The sequence below is a fragment of the Scyliorhinus canicula genome, chromosome 11 (genome assembly GCF_902713615.1).
Source record: "Scyliorhinus canicula chromosome 11, sScyCan1.1, whole genome shotgun sequence".
NCBI classification, from domain to species: Eukaryota; Metazoa; Chordata; class Chondrichthyes; order Carcharhiniformes; family Scyliorhinidae; genus Scyliorhinus; species Scyliorhinus canicula.
The window spans coordinates 162,841,145-162,867,654 of record NC_052156.1 but is presented as its reverse complement, the minus strand read 5'-3'; the positions used below and the strand labels follow the sequence as shown (position 1 = coordinate 162,867,654).

The 26,510-nt window shown below is 44.8% G+C and overlaps 1 protein-coding gene across 6 annotated transcripts in view; it reads right to left on the bottom strand.

The window, feature by feature from the left end:
• Nucleotides 1-26,510, bottom strand: part of prkcq (protein kinase C, theta) — a 233,340-nt gene that overhangs the window by 158,249 nt on the left and 48,581 nt on the right. The window contains exon 1 of one of the 6 annotated variants that reach the window (XM_038811898.1): nucleotides 10,664-10,774. The exons of the other annotated variants lie outside the window; for them this stretch is intronic. The gene's annotated coding sequence lies outside the window, so the exon portion shown is untranslated. Of the gene's footprint in view, nucleotides 1-10,663; nucleotides 10,775-26,510 lie in introns of those variants that run through there. 6 annotated transcript variants of the gene reach the window in all.

Below are 26,510 nucleotides of genomic sequence, written 5' to 3'. Positions count from 1 at the left end.
CAAATTTACTTTTTGCTTTTTTGAGGTTAAGTGACTCTAATTAATACAACTAAGCAAAGATAAAACTATTCCAGGAATTCTATGATTCCATGTGCAGGCCATTTAGATCATTGCTTCAGGAATTATACTGAATTAGCATTTTCCCTCTCTTGAGCTCGACCTTCGCACTCTCAAATTTGGCATCAAACGCTTATCAGTTGACATAAAGCTGCTTTATCCTTTACAAGTGTTGTCAATGTTATTTCGACTCTGTACATGATTGGCACAGAGTAGATTTAAACTGTCAATCGTCAAAATGCGAGGGAAAAATGGATAACCGAATGAAAAACAACTAGAACTTTATTCAGCGGTTTGCATAATTAAACGCTATGGCAGATTTTAATCGGATAAAGACCTGCACACAGCCATCATGGTGACACAGTTAAGAACATACCATGTCATTATCGAGGCTTCCTGTATCTAGCTTGTAGTTAGTGGTTAGCTTACTTCCTGCATGGTGTTTGAAACGGCCGTGTTTACTTTTGAAAAAAATGCACAGGTGTGTTCCTCTGATGATGCCCCCTTTTGTGTTTGGTTAGAGGTTTGTGCCAAATTATTTAATTGATGATGTCTGATGATAATTAAAGAACTGGCTGCCACATCTCCTGGAATGGGGTAATTACATCTCTTCAAATAACTTCCAAAGGAAAGTCCCCTCACGTCTCCTGCTCTTTAAGGCCACACTTGTTCCGCCATCTGCGTTGCCAATCAAGTCGTCAATGCGATCCTCGACAGTGAGTGTTAGCTGGCTATTGGATTGCGATGGCGGGGAAGCTAAGGTCAACAGTGTTCTCAGCTGGCTGCACACTTTTTATAGCACTTGGGACTGAGAGCCCTGGAAGAAAACCAACAAGGCCAGTCGTAGCACCATTCTGCTACAATCAGCTAATGTAACACAGTTGGAATTAATCCAGGGCATGTCCAACACAGAGTGCACTGGGTGGTACAGTTAGTGGCTGAATTAGAATAGAATCATAGAATCCCTACAGGGCAGAAGGAAGCCATTCAACCCATCGGGTCCATACTAGCCCCCTCCGATAGAGCAACCTACCTAGGCCCAATCCCCCCCCCCGCCCTATCCTGTAATCCCACTTAACCTTTGGAAACCAATTCAACGTCGTCAATTCACCTAACCTGCACATCTTTGGGCTGTGGGAGGAAGCCGGAGCACCCGGAGGAAACCCACGCACACAGGGGGAGAATGGCCAAACACAGACAGTCACCCGAGGTCAGAATCGAACCCAGGTCCCTGGAGCTGTGAGGCAGCAGTGCTAACCACTGTGCCGGCCAGAATGTGTGATCGTGGTTTTTTTAATTTTTCAATATCCTGTTTGTCGACCCAAGTTTTGACTGAAACAATCAATAACATTTTCTCTGTTCGGAGATCTGGTTAAATTTCTTCAATACTCTGAGGTGTAGGATGTCATTATTAGGCCTCCTCTGTTCCCTGCTGTGTAGCCGTGAACCCACCAAAAGCTCTTCTAACAGAAGCAGTTCACAGGGGGCTGGAGTTTATGGTCCCCTGCCAGGGCTGTTTTCATCAGGGGGGGGGGGGGCAAGTAAATTATGGTGGGTGGCTATCCCACTGCCTCCTCCCTGACCCATGCAACACAAAACAATCGGCTGGTGGACACTGACATCTGCAGCCTGCCCGGCATTTCTAAAAAATGGACAATTGAGCCGGTGAACAAGTCAAATAACCTGAATATTAATAATAATAATCTTTATTAGTGTCACAAGTAGGTTTACATTAACGCTGCAATGAAGTTGCTGTGAAAATCCCCTAGTCGCCACATCCGGCGCCTGTTCGGGTACACAAAGGGAAAATTCAGAATGTCCAATTCACCTAACAAGCACGTCTTTCGGGACTTGTGGGAGGAAACCGGACCACCCGGAGGAAACCCACGCAGACACGGGGTGAACGTGCAGACTCCGCACAGACAGTGACCCAAGTGACCCTGTGAAGCAGCGGTGCTAACCACTGTGCTTCCGTGCTGCCCTCAGCCCATGCTATAATACGATTGACGTGGATTGGCCGCCAGCTGTCAGAAGACCATTTTTGTAAACTGCTTTGTTGAAAAGGTGGGAAGTACAAGAAGGGACGCATCATTTGGGGGCCACCACCACCCCAATGTTACTCCTGCTTTGTTACTCCCACCCCAAAAACTGCTCCGTCACCAGCCCCAGGCTCCCTGATCCCGCATCATTCAAAAGCCCAGACTTACCTGGGTTTGCACGCCATGGCGGTATTATCCCAGGGCCTGCTTGCAGTTCCAGGAGCTCCACTCCGAAAATTCTGGAACTGCTGGAGCTGCCGGCCAATTTGATTGCCTGGCAGTTCTCGGGGGCAGGACCTCCTGCACCACCTCAAGGCTGCCCAGAGCTCATGAAGGTCAGTCGACGTAGCACTGACATTTATTCCAGGGGTATATCCTCACCCCTCCCCCCCCCCACTCCACCCCATCCGGTTAAATTCCCCCCATAATCTCTTGGGCAGCAGTTGAATTTTGGCAAACACCGTAAGAAAAAGGGGAAAGTATCAAAAATGGAACAAAGAAAGCGTGGCTTACACTGGTAGTCACAACGGTCTTGCTGAAATTCTATAGGGCTTTAGTGAGACCTCACCTGGAGTATTGTTTGGGTCTCCTGCCTCAGAAACAGTGCAACAAAGGAACTCGAGACAGATTCATAAGAAATTAGGAAATCGGAGGAATAAGAGCATATGGTCCCTCGAGCCTGTTCTGCAGTGAATGTGGATTCCTGCCATGGCAGCACTACCTCGTGAGGAGCGATCGAGTCGAATAAGCTCAGACCCTCTAACGTTGAGAAGAATGAGAGGTGATCGCATTGAAACAAATGAGATTCCGAAAGGGCTTGAAAGCGTAGATATGGACAGGCTGTCTCTCCTGGATGGAGAGTCTAGAACAAGAGGGCATTTTCTCAGGAGGAGAGGTTGGCTATTTCAGAGTGGGACATTGAGAAATGCCTTTATCATAGGAATGTGAATCTTTGGAACTCTCTGCCGCAGATGGTTGTCCATGTTCAGTCATTGAATATATCCTATGCTGAAGTCGATAGATTTTTGAACTCTAAAATGTTGGGTGGAAAGGCAGATTGAGCTTGAAGATCAGCCTACGATATTGTTGCTGTAGGTCACATGGCCTGCTCCTGTTTCTGTTTCCTATTTTATTGTGTCCAAAAGCAGGTGACTCCCTTTGGAGGATCGAAAACATTTCACAACCATGCCTCTTGTTTCTTTGGCTCTTTCTCCTCTGGTGAAACTGCAATATTCCACTTTAAGAATTGACACCACCCTCACAGTCCTTGGGTCTGCTTGGCCCTGTTGAGGTCTGGAGAACATTCAAATGCACAAACTGATGTCCTGAGGATGGAGGGGTGTCTTCCTGCTGATACCCCTCCCCCACCACCAATAATAATTACCCACCTGAAAAGCATTGACATCCTCTGCTACTAAGACAACCTTGGGGAACTGTGTCTGACTGATCTACTTAATCCAACAACCAGCGGAATGCCTTTATCCAAGTGGGCAAAGATTAGATTAGAGCAGAACGGAGGAGAGGGCAAGGTGAAAATGACATTTACATTGAGAAATATTGAATTGAAACAGTGAGCCCTGTTCACGTGACTGGGAATGGGAGGAAGGGTTGTGGAACGGGCTGTGACATATTACGGACACTGACAATGCACGAGAGTTGAATTAACGCACAAGACTAAAACAGCCTGGTCCCTGGCAGATGATAATTGGCCTCCCGTTTCCAATTCAGCTTCCCCACACCTTCGGGAGTGGTAACTCCTCCAAGCCACAGCTTTTTAAAAGAAGTATGAATGGTAATATTCCCTCCCTTAATCTGCTGTGTTCCCAATTCCACAATAGGTACCCCTGTCAAGCTATGATTATTTATTTTACTCCACATTGCTGACTCTATGAAAATTATTTCGATGGAATTCAATTCATATAAATGAAACAGTGAGTAGATTCATCACAGCACATAATGAGGCCATTTGGTCTGTCTTGTCTGTGCTAGATCTCTGCAAGTGCAATTTGGCTAATCCCATTTGCCTGCAAGCTTTGCATTTCTTTCTTCAAGTGCTTCTCCAATTCCCCTTTGAAAGGCTCGGCTGAATCTGCCCACACCTCAGTCTCAGGTAGTGCATTCCGCAGACAGACAACCTCTTCCTCATATTCTTTCGCCAGTCATTTAAAGTCTGTGCCCTCTGCTGTCCTTCTTCCACCACTAGGGACAGTCTCTCACAATCTCCTCTGTCAAGAACTCGCAGGAGGTCATCGGGCACAGCGGGGGTTGGCATCCATGCCTCTGAGCCAGAATCTCTGGGTTCAAGTCCCATGCCAGGACTGAAAGGCCAAGGAAGGTGTGTTCAAAATACAGCCAAACACAGGTTGAGTTTGAACCTGTAAATCCTTCCGAAACGTGCCAATGGCAGATGGGAAGAGTGGGAGACATTCCTGGTCAGCCAAGTGATGGAAATAATGTTAACACCTCTACTATCAATATTCAAAGCTGCTGGGCAGCACGGTGGCGCAGTGGTTGGCACTGCTGCCTCATAGAGCCGAGGACCTGGAGTCGATCAGCCCTTGATCATGACTCCCCATGTGCAGTGTGTGAGCTGTACTAGTTTTACGTGGACCCTTCAAGCTTTGACAAAAGGGCACCAACCTGAAACGTTAAGTCAGTTTCTCTCTCCACAGATGCTGCAAGACCTGCTGAGTTCTGTATTTCTGGTTTCATTTCAGATATCTGGCTTTCAAAGTCTTTCACTTCTGTTCCACTATTTTCACTGAGAAGAATCAAGCTTAAAGGTCGCAGGTAAACTAACAAGGATACAAAGAGGCCTCAATTCAAAGCCAAAGTTTGTATGTACAGCAACAACTTACAGTTGTGTAGTATCCCTCACATAATATAACATCAATGAGCAGCTCATCAGAGGAGAAACTAGGACATTGACTGGAAATGGGGAAAGGCAAAGGAATGGTGACTTAAATTATGGCCAAGAAGACATATAGGAAGGATGTGAATGTATTGGAGAGAATGTAGAAGAGATTTACAAGAACGTTTCCAAGGCTGAGAAACTTCAGTTATGAGGATAGATTGGCGAGGTTGGCACTGTTCTCCTTGGAGAGAGGAAGGATAAAGAGGAGATTTGATAGAGATGTTGAAAATCATGAGAGGGCTGGACAGAGTAGGGAAGGAGAACCTGTTCCCCCTCCTAAAAGGATCGAGAACGAGAGGGCACAGAGTTAAAGTGATTTGAAAAAGAAGCAAATGTGATGTGAGAATAAACTTTTTCATAAAGCGAGTTCAGGTCTGGGATGCACTGTCTGGGGGTAAAGGCAGATACAATCGAGGCATTCAAGAGGGCATTAATAATAATCTTTATCACAAGTAGGCTTACATTAACAATGCAATGAAGTTACTGCGAAAATCCTATAGTCACCACACTCCGGCACCTGTTTGGGTACACTGGGGGAGAATTCAGAATGTCCAATTCATCTAACAAGCACGTCTGTTGGGACTTGTGGGAGGAAACCAGAGCACCCGGAGGAATCCCACGCAGACACGGGGAGAACGTGCAGACTCCACACAGACAGTGACCCAATCCGGGAATCAAATCCAGTCACTGGTACTGGCAAGCAACAGTGCTACCCAGTGTGCTACAGTTATGATTACTTGAATAGAAACAATGTGCAGGGGTACGGGGCAAAGGCAGGGGAACGGCACTAAGTCATTATGCTCATTTGGAGAGCTGGTATAGACATGGTGGGCCAAATGGCCTCCTTCTGCTCTGTAACAATTTTGTTTTTCTGTGATATATTTAAGAGGTTTTTGAAAGGAGTGGTTCAGAAGGATAGTTTATTGAAACATATCGAATCAAAGAATTTACAGTGCAGAAGGAGGCCATTCAGTCCATCGATTTGCACTGGTATGTTTTGAGGTTATTCAAATTTTTAAATTAAACTTTGGATCAGAACATGTACTTTGTTCTACATAAGATATTATAGAAATTTATTCTTCTCAAATGAAAATGCATGTTGACATAGTTACTGCTGCTGCAAGTACTAGACCATTAATGTAAACCATCCAGTGAACAGATGTTTGGCATTATTGCAGAAATGGAAATGTGGAATGCATCCGTTCCCAGAATATTGTCCAGTGTCTAGATCCAGCCAGAGGTTTTGCTCCTGTTATTACATTTTGGTGCGAGAACTTTAAGTTTTTATAAATGGGCTCGTAGAACTGACAAATCTCCAACCAGAACCAAAGGTCTGTGGGACAGAGGTGATGGGGTGCCCATACTCTTCTTACTGGTAGCTTTCCATTAATAGGGAACACTCATTCGTTTGGATTGTTTGGAGACTTGGGCGGAGAGATGGCAAATGGAATTTAATCCGGACAAATGTAAATAGTGCATTTGGGAAGGTCAAATACAGGTAGGAAATATACTGTAAATGGCAGAACCTTCAGAGCATTGACAGGCAGAGAGACTAGGCTCAGATCCACAGGTCACTAAAAGTGGCAACGTAGGTGGAGAAGGTAGTCAAGAAGGCATACATACAGCAGACTCATCTTCATTGGCTGGGGCATTGACTATAAAAATTGGCAAGTCCTGCTGCAGCTGTATAGAACCTTAGTTAGGCCACACTTGGAACATAGTTTTGAATTCTGGTCGCCACACTACCAGAAGGATGTGGAGGCTTTAGAGAGAATGCAGAAGAGGTTTACCAGGATGTTGCCTGGTGCGGAGGACATTAACTATGAGGAGAGGTTGGATAAACGGTTTGTTCTCACTAGAACAAAGGAGGTTGAGGATCGACCTGATAGAGGTCTACAAAATTACGAGAGGCGAGGACAGAGTGGATAGTCAGAAGCTTTTTCCCAGGGTGGAAGAGTCAATTACTTGGGGATGTTGTTTAAGGTGCGACGGGCAATGTTTAGAGGCGATGTGCGAGGGACTTTGTTTTACAAAGAGGGCGGTGAAAGCCTGGAACTCGCTGCCAGAGGAGGTAGTGGAAGCAGGTACGATAGTGACGTTTAAGCGGAGTTTGACAAATACATGAATGGGAGGGGAATAGAGGGATAGGGACCCTGGGAGTATAGATGGTTTTAGGTTAGACGGGCAGCATGGTTGGCTTAGGCTTGGGAGGACCAAAGGGCCTTTTCCTGTGCTGTACTTTCCTTTGTTCTTTGTATTCAGATGGATTTTTCCAGCAATCACCAAGTGATGTTTTTCACACCATTGAATTAAATTTCAAATGTGGTGGCCCTGGTGGTGATACCAAGGTCATCTCCCATATCAGTGGAAGCCATGGCACCCTTAAATGGAGGCGATGTCAGGCTGCAGTGGCACAATGTTGGTGGTTTTGAGGACCAGTGGAACTACAGTGGGATCAGAGCAACAAGCAGAGCCCAGAGACAATAAAACAGCAGCATTGTGAAATGTGAGGAAGGAAGTGTACATAGAGCAGTACAGCACAGAACAGGCCCTTTGGCCCTCGATGTTGTGCCGAGCAATGATCACCCTACTCAAACCCACGTATCCACCCTATACCCGTAACCCAACAACACCCCCCTTAACCTTACTTTTTAGTACACTACGGGCAATTTAGCATGGCCAATCCACCTAACCCGCACATCTTTGGACTGTGGGAGGAAACCGGAGCACCCGGAGGAAACCGACGCACACACGGGGAGGACGTGCAGACTTCGCACAGACAGTGACCCAGCCGGGAATCGAACCTGGGACCCTGGAGCTGTGAAGCATTTATGCTAACCACCATGCTACCGTAGTTCTTCAAAAAGTTGATGGAACAGGTGGATAAGAGGCAGGTGACATTTAATGCAGAGAAGTATTTCCTGATTCATTTTGGCAATTAGGATGTGGAGAGACATCATAAAATAAAGGGTATGATTGTAAAAGGGGCGCAGGAGCAGAGGTACCTGGGGATACATGTGCACAAATCATTGAAAGTGGCAGGGGAGATTGTGAATGCAGCTGGAAAAACAAATGGAATCCTATAAATAAGTGCAAAAGCAAGGAAGTTATTATAGACCTGCACAAAACACTGGTTTGGCCTCAATTGGTGTATTGTGTCCAGCTCGAGGCACCAAACTTTGGGCAGGATTTGTGAAGGTGCGAGAAAGATTCATAAGAATGGTCCCAGGGGTGCGGACACTGGTTAGGTTGATAGATTGGAGAAATTGGGGCTGTTCTTCTTGGAGCAAAGAGGACAGAGAGGAGAGATGATAGAGGTGTTCAAAATAATGAGGGGCCTAGATTGAGTTCCCATTGGTGGAAAAGTTGATAAGCAGAGGATTCTGAGCAAAGTGAGGCAAAGCTTTTTTACACAGTGAGTGGTTAGGTTCTAGTATTCATTGTCTGAGGTTGTAGTGGAAGCAGAGTCAGTCATGGCTTTCAAAAGAGAATTAGGTTATCTGAAGAGGAAAGATTTTGCAGGGCTCTAGGTGACTTGCTCTTGCAGAGAATTGGCACAGAAACAGCAGGTCCTCCTTCTGTGTCCTAATCATTCTATGAGTCTATAAAGTGAACATCTAACTATATAAATACTGTGGCCACAAAGTAGGTCAGAGGCGATCAATTCTGCCGTGTGTATCACACCTCCAGATTCCCCAAAGCCTGTCCACCACCTACAAGGCACAAGTCAGGAGTCTGATATACTCTCCACTTGCCAGGATGAGTTCAGCTCTTACAATATTCAAGAAACACACCATCCAGGACAAAACAGTCCCCTTGATTGGCACTCTATACACTCTTTCAACATTCACTCCCTCCATCACTTTCACACAATGACAGCCATGTGTACCTTCTACAAGATACACTGCAGCAACTCAGCAACTCACCAAGGCACCTTTGACCGTACCTTCCAAACCCGTGGCCTCCACCACCTGGAAGGAGCAGAGCAGCTGACACATGGGAACACCACCACCCGGAGGTTCCCCATTGAGCCACTCACCATCCTAACTTGGAAATGTATGCCTGTTCTTTCACTGTCACTGGGTCAAAATCATGGAACTCTCTCCCTAACAGCGCTGTGGGTGTACCTACAGCACTTGGACTGCAGGGGTTCAAGAAGGCAGCTCACCATCACCTTCTTGAGAGCAATTAGGGATGGGCAACAGATGCTGGACTAGCTAGCCAGTGAGAACCACATCCTGTGAAGAAATTTAAAGCATCCAATTTCCTTTGTATAGCAGTTGATATGTTTTATTTCAACTGGTATTTTTCAATTTTATTTATTTCCATTATCATTCCCAATATTAACAATCTGGTTGTTTATAGGATGCAGTGAGATAGATGCCTCGCTGTCGATGAGAGTTGTTCAGACTTTATCACAATGTTTGTAATAAATTAAGTATTGTCAGCCTCAATTCAAGGCGCGCCCTGAATTTTGTTATATGTATTTTAATCTTGGACGCCATGATGTGCACCTGAGGGTGACGAACACAGAGCGATGGCTTAGGCATTTTGCCTATGAATGGGAACTGTGTATTCTCCACAAGAACAAAAAATGACATTCCATGTGTTCAAATGACATTGACATTCAAGTGACATGTCATTCCTCAATCCTGACCAGCTAAGGAAATAGCTTTAAAATGTGACGGTGGCTATGGAGGAAACCACAGATTTTCCTTAAAAGGACACAGTCTTCATTTAAAAAGAAAACCGGCGGGGTTTATATTTTGGGCAGAAGAGCCATGGGTGACTTTTTTTGCAACCTCACCTCCAGTGCTGTCAACCCTTCTAAAGCTGGAGGCTCGGGGGAGCACAATACTGGGGCCGAAGGTATTGCCTCGCTGTAGCCCTGCTCAAGACATTGCACTGCGGCCCTTGGTTAGACATTGAAACTTGCTTCTTGAGTATCTCAGTCATTGACAATTAACAGTCTCTCGTGAAGATGTGTTTTGACAAATATGGATTTGCAAACAAAACAAAGTTAGCCGAACTCTGCCAGGAGGCAAATGCAGTTGAAGGAGTTGTTGAACAGTGTTATCCAGTGGGAGTCACTGGCCCTAGCCACAGGTGTGGGTACAGGGACAAGTTTTAGCCACGTCCACCAAGAATAGCAATAAAATCCAGGTAAGTGTTCTCCCCATGGACTTTACTTAACTATCCGCCATAACTCTGTGCTCTGTGGAGTAAAGCACCCATACAAAGTGCCAATGCACTTTCCACTTTCTGTCCATGTTTCCAAAAGACACAGAAATAAAGGCACACAGGGGGTCACACTGATATCACATGTGGCTAATGTATTCTTCGCACCTGTCATGACCAACCTTTTGATCTCACTCTCATATTTCACACAAGCGTTTGACAGATTAAAACGTCCTCTCTCAAATCAGGCTCAGGATTAATGGCAAGCACACTTTCCAACGGTGCATCGAAAATCAGACCGTTTGGCGTGTTTCCCACAGAACGGCTGAGGAATCGCAATCCCGCAATTTGTTGGGAGGGGAAGAAAGGGTTTAGTTTTATTCCGCAACCCAACAAAAGTAGTCAATCCTCCAAAACATTGAACCGGTAAAAAGACTAGAAAAAGAAAAAGAAAAGTACAAATGAAGAGACTCACCGCTGGGAGAGAGCAACTCGGGGTGGCGGCGATTATTGACAGAGGATTTCTTCCCCGGCTCGATGCTGAATGAAGCACTGACTCAATGTAACAACTCCACATCAATGTAACAGAAACATGTGTCAGAGCGCAAATGTATCCAGAGGCAGGAGCCTCGCCCTGCGCCATGCTCATTGGCTCCCCAAACACCGATATGGGCGGGGCGTGGCCGGAGGCGACGTGTGATTGGACAGGCCCCCGTCAATCAGGAGGAGGAGGGCGGGGGAGTCACTTGCACTTGGCAACTGCTTTGAAATTGACCCCGAGGCGTGAGAGTAACAACTGGTCTCCCAGGCAAACCCTTCAGCAACAATCACACTCCCCCTTTCCAGAGGCTCCCGCCTTCCCTTTCAACCTGTTTAATCCCGAAAGAAGTCCTTGTTGGATGAATTGGACATTCTGAATTCTCCCTCTGTGTACCCGGAGGGCACGTTTTCAAAAGTGACACTTTTTCAATTTTCAGATTTTCAATGTGACACTAAGAAATATTATTTTCATATACTAATCAGGGCAATTCCACACACTCAAACGCCTTACACCCAGGCTCAGCACTTTGTTATTGAAAGGAGTATATGTGGGTTTGAATTTTTTTAAACGTGCCTGTATTGTTTAAACGGAGCCTGTGTGGGCTGCTGGGAATAAACACCCACAGACTTTGGCCGAAGGATGAGGGTAAAAATCAAACACCGCCTTTGGGTGGGCGGATGATCTTTGAAAAGCGAACGCATTTCCCCAGAAACTAAATAATCCCCGGCTCTGGTATGTTGATACTTGTACTACTGAGGTGGGCACACGGGAGGGGACAGGGGGTGACAGAGACATGGAGGAGTGTGCCAACCACCCCGAGTCAGGGCAGCAGATAGTGTGTTAAGGACACATTTCATTCTCCTAGCTGCTGATCAGGTTAAATGCAAATTTCGACACAGAGCAAAAGTATCCATCAGTTCAGGGCACCTTCATAGCAAAAGGTTTCTGGAGATTCCCAGTAATCATCACAGCCTGGTGTCCGACAGTATGTTCTTTTTCTCGACACTCCATTGCGCCCAAATATGTCTTTTTTTTAAAGGAAATAGTTTGTCTGATCAAAGCCTGCGGGTTCTATAAATTCGGAAACTTCTTGCTGTAGTGATATCTTGGAAAATATGACCTCAGTTTGCCAGCCACTTTGTATATGTTTCCTCTCCGCTGTATGAATTCCACCCACCCTGTTCAAATCTTGACACTGATCAAACATTGAGACAAGTCCAGGCGGCTGGGGAGAATATTTTCAGCTTCTAACTGCTGCTCTGCCGGCGAGTCACACAGAGAGGCAACCCGCTCGGAATCAAATATGTGGTGAGTTTATTCATTTTATTCTGACTTGAGGAACTGTCGATCTGAAAAGAGACACCTTGTCAAAAAGGCACAGGTGAGTGGGACCGCCACCTGAACCCTGGTTACAGAGCATTTCAGAGGTGCTTGGAAAACTCCAGAGAGCAAAAAAGACTCCAGCCTCAAAGTGGGCAGATCCCAGATCCACCTTACTCCTATCTTTGAAAGGAGCTTGCCTTAAAGACAGGACGAAAATGGTTGGAAATGGAGGAAAGAAAGATTATGGATGGGGGAGGGTGGGTTAATAAACTTTTTAACGGTGAAGTTGTCCTCAGATTTTGTTTTTTACTCAGCATGTCATATGATGTGTCACATTTATACGAATGCAAATAAAGATTAATGATTCATTGATTTGTTACTTTAGGCTCCCAAGTCTCAAAGCTGAGGACTCAGGGTGGCCTCTTATTGAAGAGTCTCCAATGTATAAACTTAGGTTGATTTACCAGTTCCTGAATCTTTCCTGTGCCTCTCCACCTGCCACCACCCCCAACACCCCCCCTCCCCCATTCCATCCCCTTTCTTAACATCCTCCTTCCCAATGGACTGCCGCAGGGAATGCAGGTCCAGAGCTTATGGTCTGAATAGACGGCATCACTTCTTCTTTCTCTCCAACGTAACAAGACTTTTACCCACCATTGTGTCAAGCACTGATGCACATTCTCCCCTTGTCTGTGTGGGTTTACTCCGGGGGCTCCGGTTCCCTCCCACAGTCCAAAGATGCGCAGGTTAGGTGGGTTGACCACGATCAGTCTTCAGGGTTACCGATATAGGACGGGGGAGTGGGCCTAGGTAGGGTGCTCTTTCAGAGGGTCGGTGCAGACTTGATGGGCTGAATGGCCTTCTTCTTCACTGTAGGGATTCTATGGATCTCTGAGCCAAGGTTTGACGGCTTCTCATTCTCTCGTTTGCTGTCCATTTTCCAAGTGCTTATTGGTGAAGCACTTGTTTACATTGAAACGAGGTTGCTGGATAAGGCAGCAGTCTGGATCCAAGAAGCCTAAACACTCAGGGAGGTAGAAACATCTCCAGGATGTTATGACACACCGCTTGAAGTGGCATAACTTGACAAAGCAGCATTTGTTGCCCAACTCTGAGTGCACAGTCTGCTATGCTGTGTGGAAATTAAGTCACATAAAGGCCAGACACTGCAGTGAATCACACAGTCTCTTCACTGTGGCACTTTGGTGAATTAGCTGGGCTTGTCTGACACTTCTGAAATAGGGCAGCACGGCGGTGCAGCGGTTAGCACTGCAGCCTCACGGCGACGAGGTCCCAGGTTCGATCCCGGCCCCGGGACACTGTCCGCGTGGAGTTTGCACATTCTCCCCATGTCTGTGTGGGTCTCAGGCCCACAAACCCAAAGGGTAGGTGGATTGGCCAGGCTCAATTGCCCCTTAATTGGGAAAAAAAAAATTGGGTAATCTAAATTTTAAAAAAATGGCACTTCTGAAATTTTCATGGCTATTTATTCTGGTGGCAGCCCAAAATAAATTGATTTATTGGATTCAATTTCTCAACTTGCTATGGTGGGAGTTGAACTTTGACCTTAGGCTACTAATCCAGCATTACAACCATTAATCAACCGTATTTAGTACCAAATGTTTCCATTGTTAGAAGAGATTATTTGCCAGTAAGGATTAACTGCTCAATGAGCGGAGTTCTGTGCGGGTTTCTGAGTCCAGTCCTGTCAGAATAACAGCATCCTTTGTGTACACCAATGGGGCAAGCTTGCAAGTTCACCAACTGCTACTGATGAGAGCAAGTGCAAGTTTAACTCTTGTATTTTTTTTTAATGAAGTCTTTCCTTACATTCATCTTTCCAATGACAATAGAATCATACAATTTACAGTGCAGAAGGAGGCCATCGAATCTGCACCGGTCCTTGGAAAGAGCACCCTCCACCCTATCCCCGTAAACTCCACCTAACCTATTTTGGACACTAAGGGCAATTTAGCATGGCCAATCCACCTAACCTGCACATCTTTGGAATGTGGGAGGAAACCAGAGCACCCGGAGGAAACCCACGCAGACACGGGGAGAACGTGCAAACTTCACACAGTCACCCGAGGCCGGAATTGAACCGGGGATCCTGGAGATGTGAGGCAGCAGTGCTAACCACTGTGCTACCATGCCGCCCACTGACAACAAACCAGCCTTTTAGATGCATCAAACTGTCACAGCACATGTGAAGGCCCCTGAGGCCCAACAAGCACCCTTGCACTGGTGTCTGCCCTCTGCAAGGGCAAATGAGCTACTTCCGCTCCCTTCCTCTGCAGCCTGCAAATTTCTTTACCTTTGGGTGCTTTTCCAATGCCAATTTATTCCAACTTTAAGTCATGTTTGAGCCAGGAAGCTGTGTTGAATTATATCTCAGCAAGAAATGGCTGCTTCACATGTGCCGCCCACTTTGTGTGTTCGGAAGGAAATGAAAGGCTGTGGAGGATGGGGGTGGGGGCTGGGGGCTGGGGGGGGGGGGTAATGGAGTTGATGTAAAAGATGAGCCATGATCTTATTGAATGACAGAGGTTCAAGAGACCAAGTGCTGGAAAATGGGATTAGAATAGATAGGTGCTTGGTGGCCAATGCAGACAAGGTGGGCGGAAGGATCACTTGCTCTGCTGTAAAATGCTCTGACTCTATGATTCTAAGGGGCTGAATGATCTACTCCTGGTCCTAACTTCTTATGTTTCATATGTCACCTGTTAGACAAACCAGCTTCTAAATTTACTTTTTTAATGTGTGTAAACAAGTACATGGCTTTAAAAAAATCCATTGACATTTTAGTAGATAGGTATTAATTAATAAATTAATTTGAATTGATTTAATTTTAAATAGAAGCAGCATTGAACCTACTGAATAAAGTGTGACCAGAACATTGTTTCCCTGCAATGCTGCTGGATCACTCTTTTCAGTTAATATAATGTTTTAACAAAACATACAGCAAGGATTTAATAGTAATAATCTTTCATTGTCACAAGTATGATGTTACTGTGAAAATCCCCTAGTCGACACATTCCGGCGACTGTTCAGGTAAGCTGGCGCGGGAATTGAACCCGCGCTGCTGGCCTGGTTCTGCCTTATATACCAGCTGTCTAGCCCACTGAGCTAAACTATCACACTGACATAACCAACTCGTACCAAGGAAATGTTTATTAAAGTCCATGGAGATTTACACAGCATTAGGACTTCACAATTTCTACAACCTAACGACTAACAGATGCAATTGAAAATGTATTATCCCCTGCCACTAATGTACATGTGGCCTTTCTTTCACAATTGATGAAGACTAACCTACATGACTCATCAATGCCTCTGGGACTTACAAATTACATTTTCTTGTAGACACAAAAAGCTGCTCCATATATCCTATATTCATAATGCCCCCTGGCCTTGATTTATGGAAATATTAAAAATAATTATTCTACCATCGTGATCCTGTAAAAAGGCAATTATGTCATCACTTGAGGGTTTAATTTTCCCTGCATTATTTTTCCCTGTTAACATGTCTACATGTTAAGTTATTATCTGGACTTTTTTAATGCACTTGCTCCTGGATTAATGACTGCTTCCCTAAACACCCTCTGATTTTCTATTTACCAATAAGTCAGAATATTAAATCGAATTTTTCAATAAAATTAAGGACAAAATGTATGGCCTCAGAATGGGGACAGGATCACCACTTGTGTAACTTGCGAATTAACCCGTGCCCTTTAATGCTGTTCAATCAGGAGTCTATATTTGGGCTTGGGTTCCTGTTTGCAACATTGCAGGAGATCACTATTAATGTGAGAGTGTCAGCCATTGGGATCTTCCCAATCTTTGTGTCCTGTGTTATGTAGTTCATTTTTACTGTTTAAAATAAATATTTTATCCTTTGTGTTAAAAGTTCATCGGCAGATTGCTGTGAATTTGTTCAGTAACATTCCTCCATGGTTTCCAAAAAAAAAGTTTTACTTTGAGATCTGACTTGCCCAGTATTAACATCTGCTGGGATCATAACAAAAGAAAAGTACCGTATATACTCGCGTATCCTGCGATCTCGCGTATCATGCGACCCCTAAATTTCCGTCCCCAAAACATGATTTTATCATATATCTTATGTATCATGCGAGTCACTTTTTTGAGATACCAGATGACACTAGGCTAGGCTTTCCGCCGTAAACAACCAAATGAGAAACAGCTGTTTTGCTGTTTCTAATCACGATAATAAACAGTTACCTAACACGTAACAAGTACCGTAACACATAACAACGATTGAATACATTCTACCCTTAGCCATTATGGAGAAAAGATCTGTGAAGAAATATACTGCCAAATTGAAGCTGCAAGTTGTTGCCGAAGCGGAACAAAGCAACAACGTTAAAGCTGCAAAGCTGTTTGGTGTCGGGGAAAGGTGTGTCCGAAACTGGAGAAAACAAAAAGAAAAATTGAAGGAAACTCCTTCCTATAAATGCGCAAATCGCGGGTCGAAATGTCATTGGCCGCAGTTAGAAGATAAAGTATCAAAGTGGGTGTCCGAAAATCAAGAAAATGGTTATATTATAACACGATCTAAAATAAGACTTTATGCTTTACGAGAAGCAAGGAAAATGGGCATTCGTGTGTTTACTGCAAGTCCCGGATGGTGTACGCGGTTCATGAAAAGACATGACTTTGTGTTAAGAAGAAAAACAAAAATTGCGTCGTTCAGCCACTTGCCGTATCCATTAATAAGCCATTTAAAGACAATATAAGAAAGAAATGGAATGACTGGATGATGGAAGGAGAGAAATCATTTACGAAGGGAGGGAATATGAATAGCAAATGCTTTGGAAGGAAGTGAAGATGATGCTTTATTCGAAGATGCAGGCAAAGAGGATGAAAATATTGAAGACCTGGAAGATGATCAGTATGACAACTGCCTCGATGAAGAAGAATTCCAAGCTTTATTTGATGATGACACTGATAACAATGAAAGCAAATTTGAAGGATTTTAGTTTACCTGTAATAGTTTATTTTAATAGTGTTTTTATTTTATTAAATGTTAATTAACCTACATATGTATTCCTGTTTTATATTTCATTATGTCCAAAAATAAATATAATAGTTTCATTAACTACTGGGTACTATTTGACTTACCATAAATGGATACGGTCTGCTTAACAGCCTAATCTTGGCCAGCACTTCACACCCGCAAATTTTGTATCTCGCGTATTATGCGACCCCCCAAAAATTTAGGTTACAATTTAGGTTTTCAAAAGTCGCATGATACGCGAGTATATACGGTAATTGATTGCTAAACAGACAATTAAAGAGCAGTGTTCAGTGAAAATGGCAAAATTACGATTTTCAGTAGATAAATTAGGAAATCAATTCTCCTCTCATGTTATGCTTTTAATTCAATGAGACACCTGAAGATATTTTGGAGGCAAATGGGAAACTGGGTATTAAAAATAAATTGTGAGACAAGTTAAGGGAGATGATTGAAAATGAGATCGGTGAGTTTATTAAGGCATTGTGAGTAGTTTTTGTTGCTGGTGTGTCCATGGTTTTCTGTGTGTCTTGCCTGAAATCTTGCACAGCACCTGCACACGGAGATGGACCTCATTCTAACTATGAAGAGAGCATCTGTAACAGTGAGACATTCCCTCAGCCCTGCACTGCAGTGTCAGGTTAATTAATCTTTATTAGTGTCACAGGTAGGCTTACATTAACACTGCAATGAAGTTACTGTGAAAATCCCCCAGTCGCCACACTCCGGCGCCTGTTCGGGCACACTGAGAGAAAATTCAGAACGTCCAATTCACCTAACAAGCACGTCTTTCAGGACTTGTGGGAGGAAACCGGAGCACCCGGAGAAAACCCACGCAGACACTGGGAGAACGTGCCGGCTCCGCGTAGACAGTAACCCTAGCCAGGAATCGAACCCGGGTCTCTGGCGCTGTGAAGCAACAATGCTAACCACTGTGTTACCGTGCCGCCCACAGCTACCATGCTGTGTTTTTAAAATAAATTTAGAATATCCAATTAATTTTTTCCAATTAAGGGGCAATTTAGCATGTTCAATCCACCTGCCCTGCACATCTTTGGGTTGTGGGGGCGAAACCCACGCAGACACGGGGAGAATGTGCAATCTCCACACGGACAGTGACCCAGAGCCAGGATCGAACCTGGGACCTCGGCGCCGAGAGGCTGCAGGGCTAACCCACTGCGCCACCGTGCTGCCCCCACCTAATGCTGTGTTGACCACATGGTTTAAACCAACAAATCTTTGACTTAAAGGGAAGAGTACAATATCGAAGCTCGCAGGATGTTACCTGCTGGTATTTACCAGCAGCTGGCACCATTTTTAGACATTCTGACTTTGTTTATTAAAGTAAAATAGAAGTTACTGGGGAGCTAACAAGAAGCATGTTTATTGTTTTTTTTCAAGTTTTCTGCATTGCAATGTGCAGCAAGCGCGCACATATATGGAAAAGTAACAAGAAGTAATCAACTGCTTTAAAAAAGCTGTTACAGCCTCCAAATAATTGTCAACTGAACAATAGGTCTTATTGTAGAGTTCATGACTTGTGAAAACCAGTAGTTATATTGTAACTTAAGCTGTGCCCAACATTCCTGCTGTTGTATTGGAAAGAAAAGTGCATGAAAGCTGAAATGGGAAGTACAAATATTGAAGGCACAACATTTATTTTCATGGGGAATATTCACCCCAGAACATTTCGTTTGATATTTTGGAGTTTATAAAATCATGAACATTTCATATAAATAGAGATATTTACACATTTTTATTGAACACTGCTCTTTATTTGTCCATTTAGGAATAAATTAATTTTCTAATGTTATAATCCTAGCTGCTGTTAATACTGTACTAGTCAGATCTCAAAGTAAAACCTGGTTTGCAAGATCCTAAATTTTCTTTGGAAACCATGGAGGAAGGCTACTGAAAAGATTCAAAGCAGTCTGCTGATAAACTTTTAACACAAAGAATAAGGTAAACAATAAAATAAACAATAAAAATGAACTATATAACACTGGACAAAAAGAAGAAAGATCTCAATATAAACACAGGTAGATTTCCCAATATTCCTTTCGCCAGCAATATCTTTACAGACTCATAAATCAGTGAAGAGTTACCACTAACTTGACACCAAAGCTTTAGCTTGCGAGTTGACACATGGGCAAATTATTTTCTTCTGGTGAATTCTTGAGCATTCACTTGATGTTTCTTGCTCACATCATATCATGGAATCGAATTTACAGTGCAGAAGGAGGCCATTCGGCCCATCGAGTCTGCACCGGCTATTGGAAAGAGCACCTCACTTAAGCCCATGCCTCCACCCCATCCCCGTAACCCCACCTCACCTTTTTGGACACTAAGGACAATCTATCATGGCCAATCCACCTAACCCGCACATCTTTGGACTGTGGGAGGAAAGCGGAGCACCCAGAGGAAACCCACGCAGACACGGGGAGAACGTGCAGACTCCGCACAGACAGTGACCCAAGCCGGGAATCGAACCTGGGACCCTGGAGCTGTGAAGCAACTGTGCTAACCACTGTGCTACCTTGCTGCCCTTAAATATCTTTCCCTAAGGCACCCAAAACCGCAGTCTAAACTCACTATTGTTTCAAATGCAGAGCAAACAGAGAGAAAATCCATGTCTTCACACCCTGACACACATTGAGCATCCTCTTGCCTTTCTCTCTGTGTTTGTATGCCACTTCACCACTGTCGTTAGGCAGCAGTTCATTCTTCTGCTTTGTATTTTTCCCCAAATCACTAAACATGTAACCCCTTTTCAACTATCTCTTCAACTTCAGGATTTGTAAAACCTCATTAAAAATAATGTATGGAAAAACCCCCCAATCAAGGTCCATCTGACTTCGAGACACATAGGCTCATGAACCACCTACATGAAACTGAAACCATTTTACATTCCTTAACACAAAAATACACATATATAAAGATTCAAATTAAAAATTATACATGGTTCATCACAGATATTTTCAATCTGCTTTCGCACAGTGATGTACTAAGGGGAAGAAAATGAGATTTTTTAAAAGCCTGATATTGAATAAAGGATCATGATATCATCCTGCTCATCACTCCCCTCCCCCCACCATTGAACAATGTGCCGATTGGCAATTCATTGCTCTGCGGGCATGTGGTAATTTTAACTGGAAAATGTTGAAGTTCTTCATTAGAATTGGGCATTCTAATTAGTCATAAATTTGATAATTTGCCAACAGGTTAAAGTAAAAGTTTTCAACAACTATCACAGACCACATGATTGTTACGGCACGGAAGAAGATCAATTGGCTCCTGGTGTCCGCACTAGCTCTCCAAATGAGCAATGATGACTTAGTGCCACTGCCCTGCACATTGTTTCGATTCAAATAATCATCTAATGTCCTCTGGAAGGCCTCGATGGAACCTGCCTCCACCACACTTCCAGACAGCGCCTTCCACTCCCGAACCACTCGTGTGAAAAAGGTTCTTTTTCCTCACATTTTATTAGCTTCTTTGCAAATCACTTTAAATCTGTGCCCTCTCGTTCTTGATCCTTTCACAGGCGGGAAAAGTTTCTCCCAATCTACTCTATCATCCCTCGTGAATTTGGACATCTAACAGCAACTTCAACTCGCATGACTGAAGTTCTCTGCTCAACTCAAAGAGAGCTTGATTCATGGAGCCACGGTAAATCCTGTAACTCCCCTTCTTGTTTACTGTCTGCATTTTCTTCCCCTCCAATCTATTCAGTTTACATTGACACTTCCGCTCTCTTTTCTTCTAAAGGAACTCATTTTAAAAAATAAATTTAGAGTATCCAATTTTTTTCCCCCCCAATTAAGGGGCAATGTAGCACGCCCACTCCACCTAACCAGCCCATTTTTGGGTTGTGGGGGTGAAACCCACGCAGACATGGGGAGAATGTGAAAACTCCACATGGACAGTGACCCAGGGCCAGGATTCGAACCCGGGTCCTCAGCGCCACAGTCCCAGTGCTAACCACTGCGCCAAATGCCGCTTTTAAAGGAATTCATCTTTCCTTCCAACTGGCAAACTGGCATACTTCTTCCCCGCTGTATTCAGTTTGGCATTCCCCTCCCCCACTCAGTATGTTAATGTTGCCAACCTTCTCCCCACCAACTCCCTCGTTTAAGGTTGGCTGAATCCTGCTATGATATGCAACCAATGAACACTCAGAATAGGACACAACCAATTGGCAGTTAGGACACTCAGATGTGGCATCACCACAAGGGGGCATGACACAAACACTATAAAAGGGATGAGGCACTCACACCCTGCCTCTTTCCACAGACAGACATCTTGAGAGTTAGACAGGGTTGACCAGCAGCATCACACCCAGCACGTGGCTGAGAGCAAGCTGGTACAGTTACACTGAGTTACTATTGTTTTGTTATGCTCTTGACGTAGCATAAGCTGCTTCCTTGATGTGTACTGTGACAAAGGAAGGTTCAGACTTGGAGATAGCTTTAACACATTTATTAAACTGTTAACGATTCTTCTACTTGGTTTCGATTCTCCTGTTAATCCTGCTATAGCTACTCAGACTATCTAACCAGTCTGCTACAATCCACGTGGTGGGTGTGATGTGTTTCAATCAACCCCGTCCATACTCACTAAGTGTCTCCACTGGAAAGAGGAATATCATGTGTGCTGTGTCCTTTTATATGGGTTGGTGTAATGCCCTCCTGTGGTAGTGTCACCTCTGTGTGTGTCGTGAATGCCCATTGGTCATGTCCTACATTACTGACCTATTGGTTGAATGTCTGTGTGTCATGTCTCTGGTGCTCCCTCTAGTGTCTATCTAGTCTATGCGTATTTACATTAACCCCTTGTGTATTTACTGTGATGCATATCACCACATCCCCCCTTTTGTCGTGTTACATATTTTCTGTACAGTGTTAAAGAAAATTGAACAAAATAGGTAGATAAGTGATGCTATGTACAAGTTATGATGAATGTGATGACTATACAATATTATACAAGACCAAATAATAGTTGTGATGACTTTGAGGATAAGACAATACAAAATAAAAGTTTTGAGTCCAAAGTTCATGAATTTATATGGTCTGGTATGGAAGTGTCAATGTGACGTCATTCCACTGTGAACGCCATCAGTGTCCTCGTGTTTGGTCATCAGGAGGTGTTAAAGTGTTCAAACCACTTCGTTGACTGATTTGGAGTCTGCTTCTTTTTTTTCGATGCTTATGGTAGTAATTCTCGATGGCATCTGTCCTGAAAGCCAGGTTGCCTGTTGGTAGTGTAGCAAACGTGAATTGGGAAGATGCATCGTCCTGCTATGGTATGTCATTGTACTGAGCTGAGCAGTAACAGTGTCCCGCATTTGCAGAGTTGTACCATGTCATACCAGTCGTAGTTCCAGTGTTGTTGTTTTTGTTGTGCTTGTTGTCGACGTTGTTGCCTTTGGTATACTTCTTGTTATTGTCTTTGATGTTGCTGTTGTGTTGGTTGGATTTGTTGTCATGTTTGCTGCACTCAAGGACCACGCTCTGTGGATAATATGAGTCCTTCACACAGTTACTCGTGTCAGCGTGCTTTGTGGCATCTGCTGTTTCCTTGAGCGGCCGTCACTGAGTTTGCGGCGCTCCCCGTCTGGAGTCATGTCCGGCCTACTTGAATCAGTTTTGGCTTGTCGATGCTCCCCATCTGGAGTCTGGTCTGTGTCACCTGAATCAGTTTTGGCTTGTCGATGCTCCCCGTCTGGAGCCCTTTCTGGTGCTCCTGAATCAGCTTTGGTTTCTTGCTGCTTCCCTTCCAGAGTCATTGCAGGTTCACTTGAGTCAGCTGAGGTTTCTTGATGCTCCCCGTCTGGAGTCATTTCAGGTTCACTTGCATCTTCCGAGGTTTCTTGATGCTCCACGTCTGGAGTCAAAACGTGCAGAAATTAATTTGCTTGTGGAGAGGCTCGAGCGGATGAGGTTTGAATTAACATGGTATCACCGGAGTCACCAGTAGTCTCACTGTGATTGTCGAGTGCCTCTGTACACACTAGCTGAGGTCTGTCATGTTGCACATCTGGTATGGGAAGTGGGATGCTGTCGTCACTTGTCGCACATACAGTGGGTAGAGCCTCAGTGTCTTCTTGTCATTCACTTGAGCTGGGTAGACTGTCAGAGTCTTCTTCTGGTGGCTCAAACAATCTAGGTGGACTGTCATAGTCGCTTTGTTGTTCACTGGAGCGTGGTAGACTGTCATAGTCTTCTTGCTGTGCACTTGAGCGTGGCAGACTCGCATCATCTGCTGCTGGTTGCTCAGAGGAGGTTGCTAGACCCTCATGGTCTTGTTCATGCAAGGACTGCGCTCTGGAGTCTTGCATTCCTTCCATCGTGGAGTCCGTCCACGAGCTCACTGTGGAGGCTTGTGTCACTCCCTCTGTGGAGTCTTGCAGCGTTCCCTGTGTGGAATCGTGCATTGGTCTCGCTGTGGAGACTGTCATCACTTCCTGTTCATGCAAAGACTGTGCTCTGGAGTCTTGCGTTGCTTCTATCATGGACGCTGCCCACGAGCTCGCTGTGGAGGCTTGTGTCACTGGAGTCACTTTCTGTGTGGAGAAGTGCAGTTGTCTCGCTGTGGAGTCTTTCATCGCTTTCTGTGTGGAGGCTGGGGCCCTTCGTGGTGCGCGGACCACTTTCTGTGTGGAGGCTGGGACCCTTCGTGGTGCGCGGACCACTCTCTGTCTGGAGTCGGGGACCCTTCGCGGTGCATGGATCACTCTCTGTGTGGCAGCAGGCCGCTCTCTGTGTGGCAGCAGGCCGCTCTCTGTGTGGCAGCAGGCCGCTCTCTGTGTGGCAGCAGGCCGCTCTCTGTGGGCTTGTACCGCTCTCTGTCACTTGGCGTCAGGCCGCAGCATAACCCTGCACTCACGAGTCAGGATGTCGTGTATGCTGGGCTAAGGATTCCCCAATCCAAAGAACTCGTCGTCGGGGTCTTCATTGTACAACACGTCTAGTTGCGGTTCGGATTTGGTACTGGGGTAGCCACTTCCAAAGATGAAATCTTCATCTGTGTCATTGTCTTCCAGGACTATATCATCTTCTAGGGCGGTGCTAACTGCTTGTTGCAGGGTTCTGCGGAGGTTACTTTCAGCTACTGGTTCAATTTCAGGCATTGTGCTGTCGTTCCAGGTGAAAGAATTTTGTTTTGAGGCTTAAAATTTTTTTTTTTGCGTTTTGGGGCATTTCCCCTTTAAGTGGGCGTGGTCCGGGGCCTCTGATGTCACGAAGCGTGTGACGTAGAGTGTAGGAAGCAATTGCACATGCGCAGATGGACCTTCCCGTTCTGTGCCCTCTTCGCATGTGCAGCTCCTTTGCCAAGATGGCTGCAAATCAAAACTGCCGTTTGTTGCAGCAAACCTACCTCGTGGTGAGTTTTGGTGCCTCTTTTACCGTTTTTTCTTGTATGTTCCTCGCAGAATTTTTGGAATTTGCCCAGGACTGCCTGGGAATCGCTCTTGTTTTGCCCCTTTGAGTATTTGAAGGTCTGGAAGATTTCAACTGCTCTTGGACGCGTGATGGTAAGCAGCAGCTTTATTTTCTCTGCATCTGGCACGCCATCTAAGTCGGACGCTACCAGGTAGATCTTGAATCTCTGCCTGAACGTACGCCAGTTTTCACTGAGATTGCCTTGGTACCTGAGCTGCTGTGGAACTGGAATCTCAAACATCATCTTGCCCGGGTGCCACTGCTGGTTGTCACTGTTTTCTGAGTTGTAACTATATGGATTTAAACAGTTCACTCCTTGGTACCATGTTTTGTTATGCTCTTGACGTAGCATAAGCTGCTTCCTGGATGTGCACTCTGACAAAGCAAGGAGATAGCTTTAACACATTTATTAAACTGTTAATGATTCTCCTACTTGGATTCGACTCTCCTGTTAATCCTGCTATAGCTACTCAGACTATCTAACCAGTTTGCTACAATCCACATGGAGGGTGTGATGTGCTTCAATCAACCCTCTGTACTCACTAAGTGTCTCCACTGGAAAGAGGAAGCTCGTGTGCGCTGTGTCCTTTTATATGGGTTGGTGTAATGCCCTCCTGTGGTAGTGTCACCTCTGTGTGTGTCGTGAATGCCCATTGGTCGTGTCCTATCTTACTGGCCTATTGGTTGAATGTCTGTGTGTCATGTCTCTGGTGCTCCCTCTAGTGTCTATCTAGTCTACATGTATTTACATTAACCCCTTGTGTATTTACAGTGATGTATATCACCACAACTACAGTTAGGTTAGCAGAGAGACGAACTCATTTGAGAACTGTGTTAATAGTTCAATAAACACGTTGAACTCATTTCAGAGTCTGGAGCATCCTTTAGTTAAGACTGCATCAAGTAGCAGCCTGTGTTATCAGAAGCAGCATAACACAACAAATCCTACTTCTGACACCCACATCTTTCTCAACAGGGATGCCAAAAGTACCCTCATGTGCAAAAACTGGATGTTACTGCCTGAACTAGCTGGGTGCTCAGGTCATCTAAATAAAGGTCCCTTTTAATTTGCAAGTAGACAGATTAGCGATGCTTATGCCGCAGGAAGTCTCCAAACTCTATTTAGGGCCCGTTATCATTCTGTGAACACAGATTTTGGATGGTTAACATTGGCCTGAGTATGACAAAAGACTAATTTTGATTTTTAATTTTAATTTTGAAAATTTGTTAACGGAGCGACCATGGGAATTCTGTTTACAGACTTCCTGCAAAAGCAAAAGATGTGTTTTGAAACTGAGAATGGGTTTTTCACTTTAAGGAAGTTCCAGTAGAGTAATTGCACTGTCTGGGCTTTCAGATAGGCGGACAACTAAATGCTTTGTGTTAAATGCTGGGAATGGAGGGGAGAGATGTTGAATGGAGGAGGTGTACGGTTTTCATAGATCATAGAATTTACAGTGCTGAAGAAGGCCATTCGGCCCATCGAATGCACTGGCTCTTGGAAAGAGCACCCTACCCAAGGTCCACACCTCCACCCTATCCCCATAACCCAACACTAAGGGCAATTTTGGACGCTAAGGGCAATTTATCATGGCCAATCCACCTTGCACATCTTTGGACTGTGGGAGGAAACCGGAGCACCCGGAGGAAACCCACGCAGACACGGGGGAGAACGTGCAGACTCCGCACAGACAGTGACCCAAGCCATAATTGAACCTGGGACCCTGGAGCTGTGAAGCAATTGTGCTATCCACAGTGCTACCGTGCTGCCCTGTTTTGAAGAACTCTTGATTTTATTTGCAGTTTGAGGCAAGTGTATCAGACATAAATGACCTCCAAAGCATAAAATGCCAGGGTTGGTGTATCACAAAACCTTTACTCAAAAACCAATGAGCAGCAGTAGATTCTAAACTCTGATAACAGGAAAAAGTCAGCTTGGCTAGTGTTTGGAGTAGTCGGGTTTTGGGCTGGTCCAATGTCCAGG